Source organism: Alosa pseudoharengus, unplaced genomic scaffold (assembly GCF_046254945.1).
Source record: "Alosa pseudoharengus isolate Yale_2024_CS ecotype anadromous, Long Island Sound unplaced genomic scaffold, YU_APseudo_1.1 YU_APseudo_1.1_scf_8, whole genome shotgun sequence".
Lineage (NCBI taxonomy): Eukaryota > Metazoa > Chordata > Actinopteri > Clupeiformes > Clupeidae > Alosa > Alosa pseudoharengus.
The window spans coordinates 15,891,149-15,902,343 of NW_027468870.1; the positions used below are offsets into that span (position 1 = coordinate 15,891,149).

The following is an 11,195-nucleotide window of genomic DNA, read 5'->3' on the forward strand; positions in this document are numbered from 1 at the left end:
TACTGAGCAGAACACCACTGAAATGGTAGCACATCATTCTTGTGTCCGTATTGAAAATTAAAGCAACACCAAAGAGTTTTTGTACCTTAAAATATTGTTTCCAAAATCGTTTCAGTGGTTCATCAACTCGTAACAGGGTGAACGGCACTTCTGCAATCTCTTTGCGACCCTCTATCGGCTATAACCGCACTATGCAAGTTTGCCAGATCAGGTAGCGGATCTGTAGTTCGATGGAATGAGACATAAGAAACTACACATTTGACTTGCTTCTGATGTCGCAATACATCATACTTTCATAAAATCATGCAACCTACTCTACCTTGTCTGTAGACCTCGTTATTTCCAAAGCCAGTGCTGGATAAACAAATAGCGTGCGTGCGACAGGAAAAGTGCTTTGGTGTTGCTTGAAGACATTAGACGGTCCAAATGCATCCTCGCATACAGCTATTGGCGTATAAGGTTAACCACGGAAAGCTTTTAGCAAAGCCCCATTTCACCACACTCTACACTCTTTCTGCATGGTCCAGAAATAAACATCACTCTGATTGCAGAATAAGCTGTATGTTCAGTCTCTGAATGGTGAGGCTCTCACATAGGCCTGAGATGCTCAAATCCAGTTCAACATATGGTGGGCAAATGAATAGCTTATCTAATGGGTACCGTGCAGGGTATACTATCCCACATGTCCATGTCTATCGGGCCTCTTAATCTTAAACCAAGCAATGCAAATACATTACCTCATATTAACCTCTTACTTACCAAGACATTCAGCATTATGGAACCGACCCAACTGAGTTAATAGGCCTGGTGTATAGGCCTATGATGTACAGTATATGACAATGATGGTATACTACATTTATGATGTGTCCTATGCATTTTATCACATTTTGCAACTTTCATGGCTTTGTCCTATTCTGAAGGTTCACACAAATCTATCTAAGAATCTATCTTTCACACTGGTAATCTCCACCATTGACTTATTGACTTCTGCCCTGGCATTTCATACTGAGAAAATCACTACGGGTGTGAAGTGACAGGGTGTGGTTTTTCTGTTTACACCAGACAGTTAAAAGGTAAAGCCCTCTATGTGACTGAGGCTCTTCTTTCATGCACCACAGTTTATGTATTCACTGTTGACTTATTCAGTTTTTCTTTTTGCCTTTATTCACATCTGGAGGACCTACATAGCCTAGACATTAACAGCATATTGTCTCTATCAGCTTCCATTGCTTTGTTAGGCATTTATTTCTCTGGGCTCTATCAGCTAATGACTTCCTGTGACCTGCAATTTCATGATTCATCCCAGTAATTATCATATCTCTGTTACTTGCTGGTGAGTCACCCAATGTCCATATTCTCTCCACGCCACCATATCTCCTCTCTAGCCCGATTTTTACTCCAAACAAGATATACAGTCCGGGAATTTGCTGGCCTTACATGAGTTATCAGTAATCAGGGATGTTCATAATAGAGTTTCACAACCAGCTTCCAGCAATTTACTTCACAATTATCAAAATATTATGTTTAGGTATTTGTGAATTAGGGTTTGGTGGTGTTTCTTGATTGCTATGTTTCTATTGCTATGTTTCCATATACACATGAAAGAGTGTGTTCAAGAGGCCAGGAGAGAGTGGGGGGGGGCATGTCCTTTGGAAAGAGGGGATAGGGGGAGGGGAAACGGAGGAGGTGCGGGGGATGGGTGACTGCTGAGCAAGTGGCCCCTGCTGTGAATATGCTGGCAGAAAAGAGGGAGAGCGAGAAAGAGAAAGAGAGAGAGAGAGAGGGACTGCAGATGTGATGTCCTGCCCTCTCCAGTCCAGCTTTCACAGTGACAGCCAAAAGGCTGACTCGGCATGTGTGGGGCTCACTTAAGCCACTATACCTCCTAAGTGAATACACTGGCACACAATCTCCTCAGAGAGAGAGAGAGAGAGAGAGAGAGGTGACTGGAATGAGTGAAAGGGAAGGAGAGGTTGGGGCAGAGACAGATAGGACAACTTTCTTATCATTTTGATGGATATGGAAAATGAGCTTTCCCATAAACATACTGTCATATTCTCAGCTAAAAAAAGACTCAAGTAGTCATTCAAACACAGCCATCAATGTCCAGTTGAAGATATGGAGTGTTGTTCTTTAATAATAGCTTTGGAGTGCTCAGCAGCATACTTCCTCCCTATCTGCACCACAAGTCTTCGACTGTGAATGGGCTTGAGTGACAGGCTTGTGCTTGACCCAGTGATACGTTAAGGGAAACTCATGGTAGCCTATTACATTGGCTGACATGCCATTAGGGGTCCTTGCATGCTGTGTGCGACAGAAAAGGTAAACCCTGATGCCAAGTTACAGACTTACAGTCTATTATCAGACAGTAGTTTGACCATTTTACAGAATTCTTGATTGAAAAGGGAATCACAAAACATTCTAAAGGATAGTTTGATTGTCTAGTTGCAGTCATTGAATTGCTTCTTTTTCTCTTTATGAGACAGACCCAATGCCGTTGATCCAAGGGTGAATTAAGATGTTATGGTGACACATTAGATTGGCCGTAAGCTTGGGAGGTATGCAATCCTCTAAGCTTGCTTAATCAACCTCCCTGCCCACTGCTTTGTATTCATTTGATCACCCGTGACTATTGCAGAAAGCACCCATGGGAATTCTTCCATTGTGGTGCGTGGATGTATACATGTGTGTGTCTTTGTCTTTGTGCTTATTTTCTCAAATAAATTACACATGCAGGTTTGAGTCGGTTGACTTAGTATGGTTGGACATCTGTTTTCTAGTTACCCCAGGTCATATTTATCCCCCTGGGTAAGCCATAATGTACGTAAAGACACACAAACACACACACACACACAGACACACACACACACAGACACAATGCGTTTCTGTGAAGGGACACATCTGTGTTGGGGGATGTCTATTACAGGTACTCTGATGAGGTCAAATTCACACTTCTGCAGACCAGAAAATGTCTACATTTGGTTTCCATGGTGCATTTTATGCATAAAAGCAGGGCGAGCTGATGCACAAAAGACTCCAATTGGCTATTGCCTTTCAAGAGGCCAGCGGAAGAGAGCCGAGTATTCCTCTCTGGACAGCCACAATTGCCTTCAGGTTTGCTCCGGTGGAAAACCCCACAAATCGAGTGAGCAGCAGTAGAGGAAATTAATGTGTTCTTTTGCGGAGGGTGAGTGAAAATGGAGTGGCCATCACTGTGCTCCTGGCTGTCTCCGGGTGCTTTAGAAGTTAGTCAGTGTCAATGAGACTGTGGAGAGCAAATAGATCACTGTGCCCTTCCCTACCAGGGAAGTGGTAGCTCCACACATATGCACACAATTTCAGTTATACACAGGAGAGATGTTAAATTCCTACTGATATAGGTAGGGGATTTAACACAGTGGCTTATCAACTACCAAGCATACAGTATACCCTCGAAAACAACATTTCTAGAAAAGCAACCTTTGTGGGCAGAAAACATCAACAGAACATCCTTCAGTAGCATTTCACTGGGGTTATCAACCAGGCACCTTCCTTCATTGGTGTTTTATTGAATTAGGCCCAAGACACCACAATACAATGACACATTTAGCAAACAGCACACATGATATTATTGGTATCCTTTAATATCTGCTCTCTCTCTCTCTCTCTTCCTCTCCATACACATCATGCACACATGATCATTTTGGTAATTTACACACACACACACACACACACACACACACACACAGAATTTCAGAGATAGGCTTGTAACTGGATTGTAGTATAGGCACATCCGCAGAGGCAAACAGCAGTCGCTTTCCCTGAGGGACGTGCAGCCAGGACAGGGTGAGCAATCACACCGGCGAGTGTTTCCGGACTCGTCACTCTGAGCACACGAGAGAAGTCTGAGTCACCGCGGTGCGGTCCAGAAGAGCCCATTTACACAGCCAGCCCCCACAGTCTGGGCAAAGAGACAAAGCAGACAAACTGACAGTCCTCTTAGTACTACAGGGGCGAACATGGCTGCGTCTGCCTTTAGTGCTCAACACTTAGACTACGCTATCGTCTAAGTAGAAATGTGTTGACTGCTGACATTTCAGGGTCCTTTTAGAAGTGAACTGAGATGAAGAAAATGAATAAGAGTGTTTCTATCTGTCCTTTAGACAGAAATAAAAGGCCCTCAGTCCTCTGTCTAGTGTACAGAGCCCAAGCCACACAGCTGATCCCATTGTAGGAATCTAAACATAGATAAAGGCAGGTCAACAGGATGGGAGGATGAAGAGCAGGAGGAAAGAGAATAGATTGACCGTAGTCAAGGCAACTGCATCTCTTTCTTTCATCTCTCTTTCTTCATCTCTTTCTTTCTGTATCTCTCTCTCTCACACACTCTGTATGACACTGCCTGCGCCTCCATCCTCTCACTATTTTTTTCCCCTCTGCCAGTCAGTTTCCTCTTTTCACTGTCTGTAGATTTTCATGACAAACATATTGACCGTTTCAAGAGAGTTCCATTATCAGCATCACAGTTGTTCCCACAAGGCTTCCGTTTTAACATTCCATATGTTATCTTAATGAAGTGGAAGTAGATTGGGAACAAAATAGAAAGTCCAAAATGTTTGTTTTTCTTGTTGAAAGGGTCCTAAAAATACTAATGGACACGGAAGTGACTTTGAATGCTTCCCGACGTCACACTAGCCATGCCTATAGGCTAGCATAGATATATATACATGCCGCATAGTCAGAGGCTCCCTCTAAACCCAATGAACTCACACCTGGGAAGGTGGTAGTGGGGGGTTGTTGCGCTAGCAGTGGAAGATATGGCAAGTAGGCTGACCTCCTCATCAGTGATTCTAGCTCACAGACAGACAGACACACACAGAGACACCCCAGTTCACCCCCCTCCATCACACACACAGACACACACAGACACTCATACACAGACACAGACACACAGACACACACACACACACACACACATACACACGGCCACATCCCGATCAATAATTCACCCAGTTCGTCTTTTATTTATTAATGACCTTTTTATTTAGGTCTTACTCGGAGGCAGAATTTTATACTAAAAGAAATCTTTTCCATCTCAGTGGTGTGGGGGATATATTTTCAGTCTTTAAGTGAAAACAACAAACAATACCTACATTAGATGAACACACAGCTCTTTAATACATATCTGTCTTTGTAAGAATTTATGCACCTCTGTCTTCAAAGTGTGTCTGCCTGAACTCATCACCTACTCAAACCATGCACTGTGGGAGACACTAACTTACATTAAGGTTCATTTGAACACTGAGTGTTATATAGCTGCTACTCAAAGATGCACCCAATAGCAGCCTGCATGTTCAGCATACATGCGTCTTGTGTCATGCACATTTGTAATTCGCCTGATGAATTTACCTCCACTTTCATACAGTTTAACTGTTTATTATTCATTAAGGCATGATGGAATATGATGAATGAATGAAAATAATGGATGAATGCCTGATTGAATGTTGTGGCCATCAGTATAATCTGTGCAGAGAATCTAAGGGACGTGTTGTTGCTGAGCTTAAAACCAGTTGGCTCCAATCAGTCAGCTTTCCTGTTTTTCATCCACCCATTGCTTTCCTCTCAATTCTCAAAGTCTCTTTTGTATATAAAGGAACAGGAAAGATATTAGTCTTGGTTTGACCTTAGATTCTGATGTTATATTGAAGTATATTCAATATTTCCTCATTATTAACCCTTTAAAACTATTATGATGTGTTTCGAGTGTGATGGTCCAAAACTGCACAATGCAGTACATTAGGCTTCTGACAGAGGGCAGTGTAACGCCATCTTACTTCCAAAAACTGCTGCGACAACATGGGTTAGGATGAGACAAAGTAACCCAAAGAATATGGTATCAGTGGCAACAGCAGCAACACTAAATTTGAAATCATACGTTAGAATAATATTTTTATGTGTGGTGAACTAATATCCTATTTTAACAATATCCTATTTTAGTGACACCCCCCCCCCCCCCCCCCCCCAATGGCCTTCTTCACCAAGAGTAGGTTTCAATCCATAGCTGGCAGTACAGAACAGAAGGTTTTTCCAGGCCAAAAGAAAAGCCAATACAAAGAACCTTCAGGAAGACCAGAGGGAAAGGAACATGGTGTGATTGTGTAAATGTGTCACACATTTGGCCCTGGCTGCTTTACTATGGACATCACGTCACCAAGAGTCCCGAGTGGAGGACACAACCCAGCTGTCAGTTTGTAAATAAAGATGAACTGCCAGGAGAGAGTGTCCGCTGTAGTGCAGGACTCTTCTGATTTAGATGTACCATTGGAAATTAATATTGATCATTTGTTCTGTTGAAGCATTAGACTTGCGATAGAGGTATTGGACAAGGTATTGTATTGTTTTCAAGAGCATTTAAATTCTCTGGTAGCTCATTGATCCTTTTGCTTTCTTCACAAAAGCACAGTTGCCAGATGGCATAGACAACCCCCACAACTCTGCGACTAACACCACTTCTGTGTTTCCTCACTGACATCTAGTGTTAAAAGAAAAGCATTGTGGGAACGGTGGAGGTGTGGAGCTCAAAGGGAAGGACACAGACCAGAGGTGGAAGAGTTTCTGACAGTTTAATCAAGTAAGAGATTCTTCTCCCCCTCCCTCCTATAAACTGTTATGATCAGACACCCTGTTGTTCCGCTCATCACATAATGTCTGGAGCCTTTAGCACCTTACCTGTAGGTCTTAGGTTCCCTGTCAAAACCCCTGGATCAAACATCACCATGGCACCACAGCAGACAGCACCAGCCTATAGTTTGGTACTGGAGATTTATACATACAACACCATTCAAAAATGTATCAACGTCAACACGCAGCCATACTGGGCAAAGAAGCAGTTGAATCTGTCAGTAAGCATGGCATATTTACAACATTTATACAAAAATGGCAACAGGTATCTAGACACAGACTTCTACATACATGGGGAAGAAATTAATATAATGTAAATGCTTCCCAGAAGCAGTGAAATGGTTAAATGTCCTAGACATTGTAGAGACAAAACAGTAAACAACATGAATAATAATAATAATAATAATAATAATAATAATAATAATAATAATGTAGGATTACTTTCAACAAATTTCAGTTCTTGGCAGTGGTGATGTATTGACATATGAACATATGGTAACGGTACTGTTCCATTACTCCCTCATGTATATAATTACCTTGTTCACACAAATTTACAAGCCTTCTTGGTAATCCCATGGAAGTTACTGTCAGCATATTTATCCTGAATTGAATGCATTTATGTGAGCTCTATTGTCACCACCAAAACATCCAATTCAATACAGTATTTTCACAAAAAAAACAACAACACATTTGTCTTGAAAATGGTATCAGTATCCCACCATAAGGCTGCTCTACTGATATTGCATCTAACACAAATTATTACTGTAATTGCATTTGACAACAGAAGCAATACAGGTGTCACAAGACAGACTCACGTAATATTAACCTTATTAAAGCTATTGGTCATTGCTTTCCCAAGCCACAGAAATGTGCATATAAAGCAGTCAAAAATGGGTTTACTTCAAATGCTCAGCATTAGGCAAAATCACAGCACTAGAACTGCCGGTTCTTACAAAAGTACACACATGACGTTAGTTGAAACTGAGCCGCAAATGAACATGGCAATATGTTTTTTAATGCTACTTAGAAAACCCAGATAATTTGGTTCATCCCATTGCAGAATATCTCTCTGTCTAAAGTAGGACTACATAATGAATGGACACAATTGTGGTTTTCATTATTTTTAGCATTCATTCCACTATTTATCTCACTGTTACACATATTCAATGTGAAACCATGCTTTTGTATAATTGTTGCAAGACCTGCATATACCACCAGGTGGCAGTGATACATACTATGCAGATGAGAACTAAATGGTGTACACAGACTAAGACTCAACGGGGACATCAGGAAGTCTGGCAGTTAGACCTTTGTCAAGTCGAACCAATGTTTGCTTGTCGTCTTCCATTCCACGACATTCAGTCTCTTACATTTTGTAGGTCCTGTCCACAGGCTCCAGTGTGGCCTATGCTGGTAGTGGCGTCAGGTCTCAGATCTTGGTTTCTGGCCCCTCAGAGTCCAGACTCTGGAAGGAGTTGCGGATGCGGGCAGCTTCAGCAGAACAGAGATGACCAAAGGCTTTGTTATACCATTCCGGAGACCGTCCTCTGTAGTCATAGAAAAAAAACACACACACACAAGCACACACACACACACACACACACACACACACACACACACACACACACACACACACACACACACACACACACACACATTAGTCATCGTTACATGTTTCATGAACATATTCTCTTACACCCTGGGATTCATCTAGGCAGAAACAGCACCATACATCTTTTGAGGGGGTAGAAGAGGCAGAAGAGGTAACTGAAAAAACAAAGCTAAAGTCAGCTATGCTGACATATAGTATAGCATGCTCTCTGAGAGAGAGTGAGAAACAAACACACGCACACAGAGATACATGCGTACACAAACTTACTTGAGGTCAATCCTGCAGATGTGAGTAAGTCTGGACTTCCCTGACCCACATGGCTCTAGCAAGTACTGTGACTCCAGAACCACTCCTCGGACCCCACCCATGGGCGGACTGTCCTCGTGATCCACAGAGATGGACACAAGTGTACACACTCCCTTTTGCAGGTCAGTCCTCCATGACCTGAAACAGAGAGAGAACCCAACATGTAACCCAACATTGAACCTATACTGTATAAGGGATGTATTGCATTAATAAATATAATATAATATAAACAATATAACTACACAAATGGTATGTCCATATTCTGATATTGTTTTCCTATAGGCTTTATAAACCCATCAATTCAAATATAAACACAACACAAGGGATATAATGTGTCAACGTCCAGCACAGAGGGCTGGTCAGGCTGAATGAACCGGCTCAACAAGAGGTCATCCAAGGAAACCTCACTACTCACACTCGTGCTCACACACAGCCTGCCAAGAGCTAGCCTCGAATTAGATTTCAAGAAGCAAGCATCATTCATGGCTGCCCTAATGTCTAAACCCAATTTCCCCCCGCTAACTGATCTGCAGATGCTAGCTTGAAACAAAAACAGTTGTGTGCGAGACTGTGTGAATGACCTCTGCAGAGATCCTGAACACTTGAGGTTAGAAAGAAGTTTGAAATGTGAAGGGGATGACTGCTACTGAAAGAAAAGGTCATTTATATGTTGATGAAAGAACAGCCTTTCTGTCACTTGTCCCTTGACTATTAGCCTTATTAAGGTATACGATGTTGTTAGAATATGTAGCCTCTAAGGTTATCAACATGGTGATTTTTCCCCCTACATTTGTTACAGTGTTTTGGGAGCACATTATCCAAATGGCACATACAGTAAATGCCTCATATAAACAGCAATGCAGTAAACAAGTTTTCAGTACAAACAGACAATAAACAAGTCCAAGGGTGACAAGTTGAAGAGGCCCCTCAGAGCTGTGCTTCGGAGGGAAGGGGACAAGGAGTAATGCAGATCTAACAGTCACACACACACATGCACACACACACACACACACACACACACACACATGCACACACACACACACACACACACACACACACACACACACACACACACACACACACACACACATTTATTATCCTCATTGGATGATGTCCACTGAACTGACCTGAGAACCACAAAGTCCCTGCTGGGGTGAGGAGCCATGCTGTTGAGTGCGTACTGGTACACCTCTGTCTGCTTGTCCAGCGTTTCCAGAATCTTCCACTGCAGCAGGTCACTGTCCCACAGGTGGCGCTCTCGTAGTAGGCGGTTCAGCACGACTGATGGAGGGGCCTCTACCTCTACAGACACACGCCACCTCCGCAACGGAGTCCCATCCTCCACCTGAAAAAGACAGTCGGTAGTTTAAAGCGTGTGTGTGTCTGAGTGTGTGTGTGTGTGTGTGTGGAGTCACAGTACTTGCTAGAGCCATGTGGGTCAGGGAAGTCCAGACTTACTCACATCTGCAGGATTGACCTCAAGTAAGTTTGTGTACGCATGTATCTCTGTGTGCGTGTGTTTGTTTCTCACTCTCTCTCAGAGAGCATGCTATACTATATGTCAGCATAGCTGACTTTAGCTTTGTTTTTTCAGTTACCTCTTCTGCCTCTTCTACCCCCTCAAAAGATGTATGGTGCTGTTTCTGCCTAGATGAATTCCAGGGTGTAAGAGAATATGTTCATGAAACATGTAACGATGACTAATGTGTGTGTGTGTGTGTGTGTGTGTGTTTGTGTGTGTGTGTGTGTGTGTGTGTGTGTGTGTGTGTGTGTGTGTGTGTGTGTGTGTGTGTGTGTGTGTGTGTGTGTGTGTATATATACATACATGCATATGTATTGTGTATTAGTGTATGGGTGTATACACTGATCAGACTAACCTTCCTGAAGGCCAGTTCTGTGTTGTCCAGACTCGGCCGGCTCACCCAGCCCTTCGTCTTCTCCCGCGTCTCCTTCAGCAGGTTCTGGGTCAGCCTCTCCACCTGAGTGAGATACGAGGCCTCCTCCTCCATGTCCTCCTCTCCCTCCTCTTCCTCCTCCTCCTCCTCCTGAAGCTGCTGCTGCTGTTGCTGCTGCTGCTGCTGCTGATGGTGATGGTGCTGCTGTTTGCACAACTCATCCAGAGGGGGCGCCAAAAGCTCAGCCTCCATATACGAGTTCCTTGACTGGGCCACCATCTCCTGGGGGATCTGCAAGCATCCCGAGACAGACCACATGAGTACTGCTTGAAATGCCCTTCAACTATCTCATAAATATGAACTCAGATATATACAAGGAGACTTTTTCCGGCGTGATGTCTGCTGTGGGATTTCTGGTTAAAGTTTAAAGATTAGGGATGTAGATTGAGAGACAGCTCGACCAAGAGCATGTGGGAAAGCTCTGTGAAGTCTCTTATCTCTGTTAACTATCACACTTTTTCAAGCTGTAAATTGTTAAACACTGTAAAAGTTTAGGACTATTTTATTATGACCATGTTGTTTTACAGTTGCTTTGGTGGCAAAACAATTGCCTTTTGAAGTAGCAAACGGATGAAAACTGATTACATTAAGAATCTATGAATCTCATTGGGAAGTTTGCTATGCAATATGGTCAGTGATAGATGCTGCACCTCAAAGAGACT

The 11,195-nt window shown here is 42.9% G+C and overlaps 1 pseudogene; it reads right to left on the bottom strand.

The window, feature by feature from the left end:
- Positions 1-6,585: 6,585 nt before the first annotated feature.
- Positions 6,586-11,195, bottom strand: part of LOC143111515 (stAR-related lipid transfer protein 13-like) — a 33,690-nt pseudogene continuing 29,080 nt past the window's right edge.